Genomic DNA, 13,656 nt, shown 5'->3' with positions numbered 1-13,656 from the left:
CTACAGCTCTGCTCTGGTGACAGAAAACATCAAAGCAACAAAACATGCTATTTTATCTGATGGGGGTAACAATATCTCAGCTAATAAAATGGCTGTCATCCCTGCCTATTGTATAGATAAGGAAGCTGAGGATGTTGGGATGCTCTTTGTTGGTAAGCCAAGTTGCAATTATCCTATGACAGAGCCCTTCTGGGCTATGATTGATGAAACATTTTGAGGGGGAAAGTGCCTCAATAAGTGAATTTCATTCGATTTGATGAAGATATTGCTTGCACAATGGTTGGCAAAAACAAAAACATTTTGAGTGGAACTAGGAAAACGTGGCCTTATTTAATCCGCCAGAGATGTCCTTGCCACATTCATTTATTTGTATTTCATGTTGGATGTAAACAAGTCTAATTCTGAAGTTCTTGTGTTGACCTTTTCTGGCATTGAGATCAAAGTACTGTCTGCAATAAAGATGAGAAGACTTTAAAGACTTTGGTGGCTTGACAGAGTAGGGTACATTTAAACATAAAATATCACAACACAGCAGCCTTTGGCTAGAACAGGCACCAAATGAAGTTCTAAAGAAATTCGTTGTGCCTCAAAAACCCCATCATTATCTTGCAGTTTAATGGCCTAAAAGTGGGGCCTGCTTAGAAGACAATTTTTCCTTCTTGCCTGAACCTTAACTCACAGAGTGACTGCCAGTTGTCTCTAGCAGCTGTAACATGGATGTCACCAGTTCAGAGGAAAGGCATGCCCTTTCTTTACTCAAATCCCTACATAGATTTTAGGACTGGTAAAACACTCTTCTGAACAGCAGTGAGCCCTCTGTAAAATATCAGCCTTCCTGAAACATGGCATGCTGTCCCATCCCCAACATGCCCTTTTCCCTGGCTCCAGCTGTTCTGTATCCCAGATCTTTCACTGAGTCTCTGGAGGAAGTCCTGGAGGTTAACTTTACAGTGCCTGATCCTGAGCCAAGGCAGCTGGTATAAGAATTTGAGCTCTAATATATTATTTTCTTACATAACAGCTTGACCATTTGAAAATAAATGTCTTTTTATGCACTACTTTTTGTGTCCATAGTCTGAATTTAGATTTAAGATGTAAACCCACTCTAAGTGAAATGTTTAATGCTTAGAATAATGTAAAATTTGCAACAATTCCAAGCATAGAGAACATTTCCCAACAAACTGAAACTGGGATTTTCAGTACTTTGATTGTGTTGGGACTTTTGGAGCAAAATTGAGGCTATCCTATAGAACTGCCTGTACTGATGCATTCACAGGTGGGTGTGGAGGACAAAAGGCATTATCTTTTGATAAATAAAACATCTGATACATGGTATAATAGTTTTCCTAGATTGAAAGCAAAGTAACCATCTTTACTACAGCTTGCAACACGTCACCACATTTCCAATAAACAGCCCAATTTTCAGGGATGCTTAACATGCTGCAGAAATCTACACAATTCTACAAGTTCCATTGATTCAGTAATAGTAATATTTATCTTGATTATTTTTGCTTGAACTTAGTTTTAGGCACGTTGAGGGATTTATTTCAATATGTGAAGGAAAGGTTCTTTTTGTATTTTTGAGTGATTTTCTTGGGAAGCGAGATTTAAGCCTTTTCAACTGAGAAATTTGAAGCTGAGTACTCGGAGAAGAACGCTAGTGAAAGTTTCTCTCAGATGGAACTTCAGCATGGCAGTCTGTGGAAATCTGTTGTGTTCTACGTGTATTTATTCAGTACCTTATGACAATCCTCCTTTTCTGTCATCTTAGTATGTAAATTATACCCCTCATTTTAACCAGTGTCAGCCGTGTTTTGTAACTGGGACTTTTTCTCTGAGTGTCTCTGAGCTGAGAGAGGGCAGTGCTGGATAAACCAGGTCAAGCAGCAGCGAGCAGTGCTGTGATGGCCAGGCTAATAGAGACTGAGATTAATAGACATTTAAGGGGCAAATTGACCTGGCTAGAGAGTGGCACTGCTGTAGCATCACTGCCTGTGGTAGGACACACCTCTGAGCTCACCCCAGCCTGTCTCCTGCTGCCAGAAGATGCACAGCATCTTTTATACAACATATCCACACCCTCCCGCCTGTCAGTACTCCCAGGCATAAAATGCACATAATAGCACTTTATGTGGCAGGTTGTATTATGGTAGACAAACTTTTAAGTGATTTCATCTCTGACTTGTTCCACATTTCAACTTTATTCCATGGTTTAAGTATTATTTCTGTCCAAACTCTAGATATGTTTTTAATGGAATTTTATATTTTTGCCTACTAAGTGTTTTGTATCTTTAGGATAATAGAGTCCTTAGGCCCTGTTTCTGAGAAAAAAGGCCTTCACTAGAAAATGACAAATTTATGTAGACAACAGTGATTATGAATAAACAGAATAGTTCAACTTAGGAAGTACTAACTAATGAAAGGTAAAGTTGTTAGTGTAGTAAGCAAGGGAAAAGTCGCTTTAGATTATTTAGGATGGCGTGTACTCCCCTCACAATCAAAAATCATTAAGAGATCTGGGTAGCTTTACTCATTCTGCTGTTTGACATTAAGCTAAAATTTTCCAGATTTTATGCCTTAGAAAAAAAGGTGCAGAAAGAGCTACCCAGACTATTTGGCATGAGGAGACCATGAGTTCCATCACTTCAAAGCTGTATGTTTCAGGAGGGAGAGATGAAAGAGGAAATTTGGCCTTAAGACCAGTCTGGTGTTTGGAAGAGGTTGCTACAGAAAGGAGGAGAGCTAGATGCTTTTCAAATTAGCAAATTCCACTAAGATGATATTTGACCATTATAATCATCCAAATACCTGCAACCTTTTAACAGAGCCAAGCAGTACCACAGACCTAACTGCTCCTATGTTTTATAACCTCCTGTTTCACTCCTATCATTACATTTAGCTTTTATTCACATCAGAAGGGGAAAAAAAGGGGGGGAAGGAGGCTGTGGGGAGTACACAACATCAAAACCTGTATGATTTTATAGTGAATTTTTTTTCCAAAATCATCCACCGGGGTAAGTCTCTGAGAATATCACTGTCAGTAATTAAGATGTTTTGACTATGGAGTTAAATATTTGCAGCATTGACAGTAGCTGGAAATACTTCAGTGGTTATTGTTGTAGTCATTAGTCCAGCTGAAATAATGCTGGCATGTTTTCCCTCTGGGTAGAATTCCTCAGCCTAATTGTCTCCTCCTTGCCAGACCATATTTGATATCTTCAGGTTTGGAGACTGGATGTATTCCAGCAATTAATGGCTTTTCTCAGTTATAGATTGAAATTATTTCCTTTTGTGATTTAGTCTATTATCCAGAAGAGAAGCTATTGAATTCCAGAACATTTAAATGGGATAACTCACTAATAGGACTAATATAAAAAAGCACAGTCATCAAGCCACTTGAGAGCTATGTGGGCCACTGTAGAAGAGGAATATTTCACGTGTCATTTTTTACTTTAAAAATAAAATAAATAAAACCATTATTCACTATTGTAGCATCTTCTTCTAATAACCTAACCCTAATGTTAGCTTAGAGCAATATAGGTCCAAGTGTCTCATAGAGCAGGATTAGGTCACCTCATCCTGAAGAGTGGCAATCAGATTTTGTCAAGATACTCCTGTCTTTCATACTGTAAGTTGAGTTTGACAAAAGTAAATAGTGATCTCCGTGTCTCAGATTCCCAGACCAGACTCCTTAAGGTACTTCATCCACTCAAAGCATAATTAGCCTGTGGTTTCAGAAATCAATGAATACTGTTCCACAATGGAAAAAAAATAGCTTCTGTAGTCACTGTTTTATGGCCTCCAATGTTATTTGAGTTACTACTTCTCTCAAAGAAATTTTACCACATCTTCTATTGTATTCTGGTTTTTAAATCCAAAATGGAACATAGTGCACTCTCAAAAGTAATTCTTAATGCTGTTTCAGATATGTTACAGGGAACTATCTGCAATAGATTTGTCCTTTGGAAAAACATGTAGCACAGTGATACCTGGGCTTTGTAATGTACTACCTGTTTTTAAGCAGCAGATTCAAAAGCTGAACATTGATGAGCCAATTTATCCTTTCTACATGTCTAGCTGTCCTTGTTACCCAAAGAAAGTCTTAATGCTATGGTTCCAAATTTAGGATTTAGCAAAAACCTTCTAAGTAAAGTTCAGTTCCTCTTTTCTCTTCCAAAAGTGCTGGTAAAATGGGAAATGTAAGCAGACAGTTTATCTCCCATGGACTAGGAAGGTAGTCTGGAAATGTGAGAGGTAGGAATTCATGTTCACCCTGACCTCTAGCTTTGTGTTTCACTTGCTGTTTGATGGGTCATTGTTGAGGAAGGCAGAGAGATCAGTGCCTCTGAGTGTTACCCTCTGTAACTGTCTGTAGGAGACATCCATCTAGTAGCTTTTGGGATTTAGATGTGAACAGACTAATCCTAGTGTGGTTATACTGTCTTTCCTTAGATGCATTTAACATCTGTTGCATGCAGATCAGATAGATCACAAGATTTGGTGCATGGTAATGTACAAGCTCTTTGCAGCTACTGGAGAATTATGTCCTCTACAAGAGTGTTTATGGTTCTGATGTAACATGCAAAAAATTCTGTCATACTGAGTTTGTGTTTCAGAAAGTTCTGCAAGCAGAGATTTGAGAAATTAGTGCTGGAAATAACAAGAACCAGGTGCATTGGTAATTGAACAATTTTGAGTCTTATTTTCCTTAATACTATTATACAGTGGCTACTGGAGTATTGGACAGATGTGTATACAGAATAAGTAAATAGTCTAAAGAAAGAGTTAATGTAATCAAGACTTCACTCTCACATTCTGATATATCTACTTTCCTGGATGGTGATGATTCTATGCTAAAATTATGGAAGAGGGAAAATGCAATGGGAAACCTGAGAGAAATTAGAATGCAGACTTTGTCTGACTGTAGTTTGTTTTGGGTTTGGTTGGATTTCTGTTTTTCTTTGTTTTGTTTTTTTAATGCAGTTTTATTTATGGTGCTGAAACAGAGCTTCTACTTGGGCTCCCATTCAGTTCTGCAGGAGTGGGGCATGGTTATCTACTGGCAAATCCCTTTCAGTAGGGGGCTACTGTGCTGCTTTCCTTTAAGCAAAAATATTCTGATTGTGCATTTCCTGTTTTACTTTTCAGTTAAAGGATGTTTTTCAGTGAAAACAAGCAAGTTAGCAACAAAAATGAAAGCCAGATGGGAAATTATGTAATTTAATAACAGCGAAGTTTCTAAAACACTTCTGCTTTTAGCATTCAGGAAAACACTGACACCTGCACACTGCCAGCAGTTCAAATCCAGCATATCCCCATTCATCCATTTGTGTTAATTCCTTGGTTTTGAGGGAGGTGAACCAAGAAACTAATGATATGTCTCAATTACATTCTGTCTAATCCTGAAGTAGCAAGCTTGACACAGGGTGCCTGCCAGGATGTTGAGGTTGGGTTTTGTAATTAAATCTGTGTAGGGTGAGGAAAGTAAGAGCAGTGTGATCTCCCTTCTTGACTTCTGCTCCTGTAATAGCAATGGTGTAGGCTAATGGGAGTTCCTCCTTGGGCATCCGTGAGTTTGAGGCTCTTTTACGGAAACAGACTTTTCACACACTTAAACCAAACATGAGCATATTCATTTAGAAAGAAATGCAGAAACAGTCCTTATATTTCTGAGCCTGCCACAAGGAGCAATGGAGCAAATCAGCTAGAGGAAATCCTCCTTCAGAATTAGATATGAAACTGTGTTTGTCCTTTAGTTCAAACACACCTGTCTGCCCACTCCAGGGAGGAATTCAGCAACCCAGTCTTAATTTCTGGCTCCCAAGTGTATTATATGAACCACCCCAAAAAAAAATAGATCCCATCAACTGCAATTAAAACTACCTTTACCAATTAGCTCTGTGCCTGAGCAGATATTTTATGAATCATTGCAGAGCCCCACATACTTACTCATTTGTGTCTATCACTGTGTGCCACCTGTGCAACGAGCTCACACACCTCAGTGTCACTGACCTTAAATGTTTGATACTGCCCTTTGTGCTTTCCAGGGGCTCCCAGAGCAGCACAGGTGCATTTGGGTGCTTTCAGCCCCAGGTGCCTGGCACAGTGGGAACACAGTGCTGCTGTTGCCATGTGACATTCCAGACCCTAGGATGTAGTCCTGAGTGACTGAAGGATGATAAGCCCATATCCTGACACAGAACAGCACCATTTCTTATCATAGCCTTTGCTGCATGTTTGTAGCAAGTTTGATAAAGCTCATCAGATAATGCTCAATGTTCCCCTGCCTCAGTCAAGCTGGGTTATCTCTCAGTTACACCTTCTTCACATCTTGCACACCCACACCATGATGGCCCCATTCTGGATTTCATATAGAAGCTGTAAAGTGCTGATGCATTTCCAGGCTGTGTTTTCTGAATAAATATTTTTTTTTGTCTTGAAATTTAGGACAGTGTTGTCTGGAAGCTTTTATTCACCCTTAATCAGACTATTTCCTAAGCTGCTTTCCTTCTGTCTAATCTCTTGCGTGGGACAAAAATGTTTAGATTTGAGTGGTGACATCTCACTCGTTCACATCCTGTCAGATGGGACCATTGTGTTGTTTGAGTTCACAGTATAGCCATCCAGGAGCTGCATGTGACTGGAACTGAAATTTGGTTTATTTTTTATCCACTCCTGTTCAGTATCTATTAGCCAGTTTTCCAAATAATTCCCCTAGTCACATCTTCTCACCTCAAAAACCAGTCTTGGAACATCAGCAGACCATTCTGGGGCTTTTTCCCACTGTACTGTCTCTGACATCACACTACTACAATCTCTCTCCTTCTTTAGCATTGCATCTTAACAGCTCATCAGACCAGCTTCTCAGCTGGTAAATCAATGCCATGTTCTTGGGAGAAAGGCAGAAGGGGATCCTGGAGTACGCCAAATTCAAGGAGGTCATGGTCTGCTACCCTGAAGAGTGAGTGGCAGCTCCCTGTCCCTTGTGCCTGAGCTGCCACTTGGGCTGTGCTCAACACCCACACCCCTGTCAGGGACCTGAGACCCTGCTCTCCCCAAACAGGGGACGCCTGACCAGCTCTGAGTTTTGCTGCAGCAGAGAGGGTGAATCTTCATAGCACTCCCAGGTCTTCCCCTCATGACCCAGCCAGGGAAGGGGTGTCAGACAATAAATAACTAATTTGTGGTTTGGACACCCAAACTGATGCTCTGCACTTGCAGCTCTGAAGTTTTCTTGCTGAATGTTGGTCAGTGAGGTCTCTTCTGGGAGAGTGATGGGAGGGTGTTGATGCACTGCATGTAGACCTCTGCTCTCCTGAGGTGCAGGGGAGGAAGTGATGTGGGAAATGTGCAACAGGACTGCTCAATATTTATTCCCACCTTCAATTATTTGATCTCCTTTTACTTCTGTTTCACTAATCTAGGCACGTTGTTCCTTTTTCTTCTCAAACTCTTGCAAATGCTTCTCTGGGTAAATGGTTTCTTTCCAGTCAAGGACTAGTACCTTTAATGATATATACCCCACCACAACCCCATTCTTCATATATGAGTGATCACAAATTATAGATTTCCTTTTTCAGATATTTCACAAGTGTTGAAAAGGCCGGATATTCTGTGTGGCTAAACAAATGACAATTTCTTCATCAGCACTTACCCGATAATAAATGCTGTTCATGTTTAATTTATAATGTCTAGAAATATCAGCAAGAGATGAAGGAAAAAGTTTAGATAATATATTAACCTCTCCAAACCTTGTCCATTCTCTGAAACTCAACCTGAGTGTGACTTTAATATGTAGGAAGCTTTCCTCCTTCTTTTAGACTGTTCTGTCCTGTTCCTTAAACTGGGACAAAGGGAATTTTCTGTTGTGAGGCCCTTTACTATATCCAGACATGAAAGAGCTGCTGATCTGAAATCATCCCTTTATATACACATAGCCTATGAAGATGTGAGAGAAAATATTTGTTTGGTGTACTAAGACCTTAAAGGAGACCAGCTAGTTGCAGATCCACCAAGTTAAAACCAGTTAAATACTCCTGCCGAGCTACAAAACACCCCAAGAAGACATTTGTGAAAGCTCTTGAAGGCAGAAGGGAAATGGGAAATCTTAACAAGGCAGAGCTTGCAGCGGCAACATTTTCTGTGCAGCAACTGCATGGTTCCCTGCCCAGGTGTAGGACAAAGATGAATCAGGCCCATTATGAAAGCAATTCATATTTAAATGAGATTTCCAGCCCAGTTTCTACAGTCTCAAGTGGTTATTCTAAGCATCTGCTCTTTCATGCTGATTTAGACCAAGCTCGAATGCTGAATCTTTGGAGAATCATAAACAAATTGTGTTAAATTGCCATTAATGGAAACAAATCACAAGAAAGGAAAGGCAAGGTTGTTAATGGTATTGCTGTTCTTAACTCGGGCTTTGATGGCAGCAGAGCAGTCCTGCAGCACAGCAGTAATGTATGTAAAATCACCCACTGCTCTGAGACCTCCAGACAAGCTAAGCACAGCGGGGGGAGTACCACTGGAATTTGTTTTACAGGAAGCCTTTCATTTCCTTGCTTTTGAGGGGTTAAGTGAGGCACTTCAAGCCCTGTTCTCCCACGAGGGTTACACTAGGGAAGGGTAGTTTTTGTTTCCCCCAGGGGCTCCCGAGCAGCTCTGGCAGCAGAGGCTACTGTCAGAGAACAGCCGGATGCAATGAATCTCTGTATTCCCCAGCCGCCCTGGCTGCATTTCCTTCCTCCCCTCTGCTGCCCACCTCTCACACTGAGTCCCATCCTGATGGATGGCTGTGCCCCAGGGGCCTCCAGCCTTGGTTTCCACAGATAGGTTTGCACAGATTAGGGAAAAAATAATTGTTGATGTTTTAAGTGCGTTAACTTTATGTCATGGGGCAATGCACTAAATAAAATGTGCATATACTGTAGTGTGAGAGCTGCTTGTAGTCCTTAGTAACACCCGGGTTCATTAAACTTATGAAAATCACAGCATTGGGCCTATGCTTGTTCCAGTGTGGCTTTGGAAAAACTCAGGTTATCAGATTAAAGCTCTGGTCAAGAGTTCTTAATTCATTAAAATTCTTCTATTCTCTTCATTTCTATAAAAATCTCATTTTGCATAGATTGAAGACTGAAGATGCACAAATCAATCTGTTTAACATTGGATTCAATTTTTACTTTTTTTTTTACTTGAAGTGACGGGAGGAACAATTTATTTCAAAATTTATAAAACGGAAAACAAGAAACTTCTCTGTGGTTGTGAATCAACATGACAAGTTTCACCCCAAAACTAACTTTTTATGTTATATGTCATCATATCATCAAAAGTCTATCACAGAGATGTGCCCAGTGCAATGAAAATCTTCCATATCTGTTTGATAAATACACTACCATGACTTTTCCTTGTGACATTTTGCATGTAAATAAGGAAACAGCATTATAACAATACTTATTAAAAATAAGATATATATATAAAAATAATGATAGCTCGAAGAATTTTCAATGCTTCTCACAAAAAAACCCCCAAATTATGTAATTTTGTAGCTGTTTTCCAATTGTAGGTTGTAATTTCATAACCATACATTATTAAAATACCATATATTTCCCATATATGATACAGTAAATCTTGCCCTTTAAAAGAGATATAGAATACAACAAAAAAGTGTTCCAGGTTGGTTTTTTCCCCCCTAAAATCTTCTCTTAGATTCCTCTAGCTTCCAACTGCATCGTGACCCTAAAATCCACACATCATTCTTCCTTTTTGTATTGGTATGTTTAAAAGAATTTAATGTTCTCTCTGCAAAAATGTACTCATATTAATGAGCCCAAGTGTTTTAAAATAGAATTACTAGCTCAAATCAAAATGGAGTTCAGAGGTATATGAGTTCTTCTTTTTTTTTTTTTTTTCTTTTGAAGATCCATAATACATTCTCAAGAGACTAGTAGAGGTATGATTACATTACATTGGTTACTATAACAGTAGTTGATTCTATCTAACCACAAAGACATTTATATACAGTAAAGTGCATGCTAGCTGTAGTTTTAAGGTAAAAATGGAAAATGGGTTTTATTATACAACTCTACCATGTAAACATCCTACCAGTATTCAGGTACACAATCCTATATCTCCCACATATCTTTGAGTTATTCAATACAAATTCCCTTGGAAATTATTTATAAACTTCCTTACATTTTGATTGGTAATGATGAGACTTTAGTGCAATCCAAATCATAGAACTGCCATGTAAAAAACAATTAACCAAAAATGGAAAGCAACCCAAAAAACCAACCAAGCCTAGAATTCCAATGACCTGCTCCATGCCCCTGCTGTCATTTCTCAAGACAGTGCAGCCATTCAGGAAATGCCTTGTGGATCAAACAGACTTGAATGCAACATTACCATTTAGACATGATAATTAACCTTGTCATTTGGCTAGTCTTGTCTCCAAATTTTTCATAATTTACTGGAGACAAAAAAATCGTTAAAGCAATGTGTATTCCTGAAATACTGCCTGCAGTGTTCAATGGGTATCTGTGCAGCTTTAAATACACATGCTGTAATTAAATTAGGTAGCAACAAAGCTGGTGGGTTATATGAGTGCTGTCACTTAAAGTATCCTTTCTGCATAGGCAGAAAATTTTGTTAAAAAAAACATTTTTTCATCTATAAAATCCCATTGTTTTTTCCTGACATCCTTTAAATCACAAATCCAACAACATTATAAATCATGTAAAATTTGGAATATTACTTTAAGCCCCTGGGCTTCTCATTGGAGTGCTGTCTGAATAAAAAATTCAGGTTGTATGCACAAAGAACTTCATAATATTTTTGCCATCATTTTTTATCTTGTAGAATATTTTGTGTAAAAAAGAATGTTTAGATAGACTGTATATTAAAATCTTTTCTGGTTTTTTTCAGACTTCTTCTCTTGCCTTTCTCATTAACCCAGTAGTTTTCCATAGCCTACTTACGTCAGTAACTTTCACGTCATTGATTTCAATACAAGAAGGATGTGGTCCAGTAAATTATCCCCAGCACAGTCTGCTCAGTATTACTTTAGACCATGGGAATAGTGAAAAGAAAGCTCCATATGAATTTAACTCTAAAATATTCATTCTTGTGTTTGCAATGTAAGTTATTGCAGTTCTTTAATGTTCAAAATATTTCTGTAATGATCTAAAAGATATCTCAATAAGCAAACTTACTAAGGTTATACAGTCACCATTAAACCCTTTGCAGACATCATAAATACGGAGAAAAAATACCAATAATCTAGAGAAGTTATTTAGGCATAAATGTAGAGAATTTATTGATAACCACCGTGTGAGTAATTTTAATATTGCTTATAAATCCTTCGGACCACCTGAAAAAGTCAATATTGCTGGATATTGAGGACTGTGGTTGAACTCCTAGAAAAATATCCAAAAGGTAATGTTCTTGCATTAGCCTTTAGATTCCTTAGTTCTGTTATTCTTCTACTTTATATCAAGTCCTGCCATCATCAGTGACCTTCTGCTTCTCATCTTCCAAGGCTACTATCCTATGAGCTTTCCAAAGTCAACACATACTCTTCTAGGATCTGCAATATTTTCCCAAGACCAAATTTATTTTACAACTATGATAAGGTAGTCCACTCTTTTTTTGTTGTCATTAAATGCTAGGGTCCAGGAGCGAATTTGGGTTGCAAAGGAATCAGACACACAAAAATAACATTAGAAGTGGATTTTGTAATCGAGGTTTGCAAACTTTTCTGGGACCTGGTCTCTGCAATGCTACATAACAAACCAGATTTTTTCATATTCTCATACTTTTTTTTTAACTGGGATCAATATCACACTTTTTCCTCCCTACCATAATTCCACTTAGTCTAATTAGGTTTTACTTTGGCATTCTTTTAGATCCAAATCATATACAACCTCTGCTGTATTCTCATGAATACCACGGCTGTAGAATAAAAATTGTTGACTTGTGTTGGCAAAGTGCTTTTATACTTGGATTCCTCACTAAATTACATTACACTTTAGTTTTAATGAGCATAATCCATTTGATACTGTTGACCCAAATTCCCCTGAGGAAAACTGCAGCTCTGAATTGATATTTGCATGTCTGAGACAACTGAGTCACATTCAAAATTATGTCAGACTTCAAATCCTAAAAAATGCCCTGTTTGAGATCTGCTGGGGGTTGTGACTAAGTTATATTCCAGAAATGTATTCCTGCAAGGCTCTGTGGCTCTTGCTGTACTTTAATCATGTCACTGTCCCAGCTTACATGACACTTTCCTTATCTGCATCCTATCTCTGTAAACAGCTTATGAGAACTCTGACCATCAGGAAGCAGGAGCACCTTTCTAAAGCTCATCCTTGGGTGTCTTTTCTGAAATCATATTTCTTCTCCCTGTCATGCTCCTAAATCATTTCTCTTCTGCAATAAATTGTTATTTCTCTCCCTGTTAGAATTCTTTCCTGTCATTCATCATGTTATGAGTACCTTTTGCTTGAGAACAGGAACAAAATCCCAGTACATTTCAGGAAGCCTTTAACTCTTTTCCTTTCTCATGATGTAGAAAGAGAGAATTCCACTCAACAGTGCCACCTTCTTTGTGAGACTTTCATTATTTTTTTTTGCTCCAAAGTTTTGGGGTACTTCAAAAAATGTGCTATTGGAAAGATGGATTTGTCAGTATTGTGAGAGTTTCTCTCAGTTTGATAAGTAGTCTGATTGGATAAGGAAGCTTTTGAAATTTTTTTCAAATTTGATCTGAAAATTACTCAGTGGACAACAGGAAACCTTGGAAGATTTTGGAGAGGAAATGCTTTTATTGAGTCATTGCAGGAGATCAACATTGCAGGAGAACATGCTTTCAGTTCAAAGCATGAGTTTATGATTCTGCTTGACCTTTGATTAAGATTGCTGGATCCCCATGGTCGTAATGACAGCACATGGTGAAGCTCTGCAGAGATGACAGTCCCAAACTTGTGTATATCATCCTGGGATTAGTCCTGTAAAATTGTTCATGTGAATTTGCAGGTACCAAAATTATGACTTGCAGAGCAATTGCTAAGCAGGAAGGCTCAATACATGAATCTTGCTCATCTCTTTGTTAAGACCTTTGGGATAACTAAGAAAAAGCAATATACTTAAAGATTCAGGCCAGTAGTAGGATAAATCTGTAAGTCTGTTTTCCAGTAATGCTGAGAAATACCACAGAAAGTCTTTTAAAACAGGCCTTAAAAATTGTGTATTTAGCTGCAATGGTTCTGCTTTGATGTCAGAGAATCAAGGGGGTGATTTCTTTATATCTTTTTGACCTCTGTGTTTTTATAATTCAGGATTCCTAGACACATCCTTAGAGTGAGCTTCTAGTTGTGGATTTTTGAATAGGAAAAAATATTATTAGTTACAACTATAGCAGAACATGCACTTGTCTCAATCCTTTATTCCAAGTGTATATCCAATTAAACCATTCATTTTAGTATCCCACTGATTGTCTCACTTGTTGACTCACACATGATGAGGGCAGATGAGTGCTGCTGAGCACCTGATTACATCCTTGGCAATGGGAAAACCATATAGACAAACACCAAGAGTGCCAGCTCAGCATTCAAGACTTAGACAAGTGAAATACCAGAGCCAAATTAAGCTTATACAATACTG

At 38.4% G+C, this 13,656-nt stretch overlaps 1 protein-coding gene across 2 annotated transcripts in view; it reads left to right on the top strand.

Annotated features, from left to right (window-relative positions):
• The window catches only part of ADGRL4 (adhesion G protein-coupled receptor L4), a 72,925-nt gene that overhangs the window by 23,583 nt on the left and 35,686 nt on the right, over nt 1–13,656 (top strand). The gene's annotated exons all lie outside the window — the stretch shown is intronic.

The sequence above is a fragment of the Sturnus vulgaris genome, chromosome 9 (assembly GCF_052056855.1).
Source record: "Sturnus vulgaris isolate bStuVul1 chromosome 9, bStuVul1.hap1, whole genome shotgun sequence".
NCBI lineage: Eukaryota > Metazoa > Chordata > Aves > Passeriformes > Sturnidae > Sturnus > Sturnus vulgaris.
The sequence above is the reverse complement of the archived record's forward strand: the minus strand, read 5'-3'. Positions and strand labels throughout refer to the sequence as shown.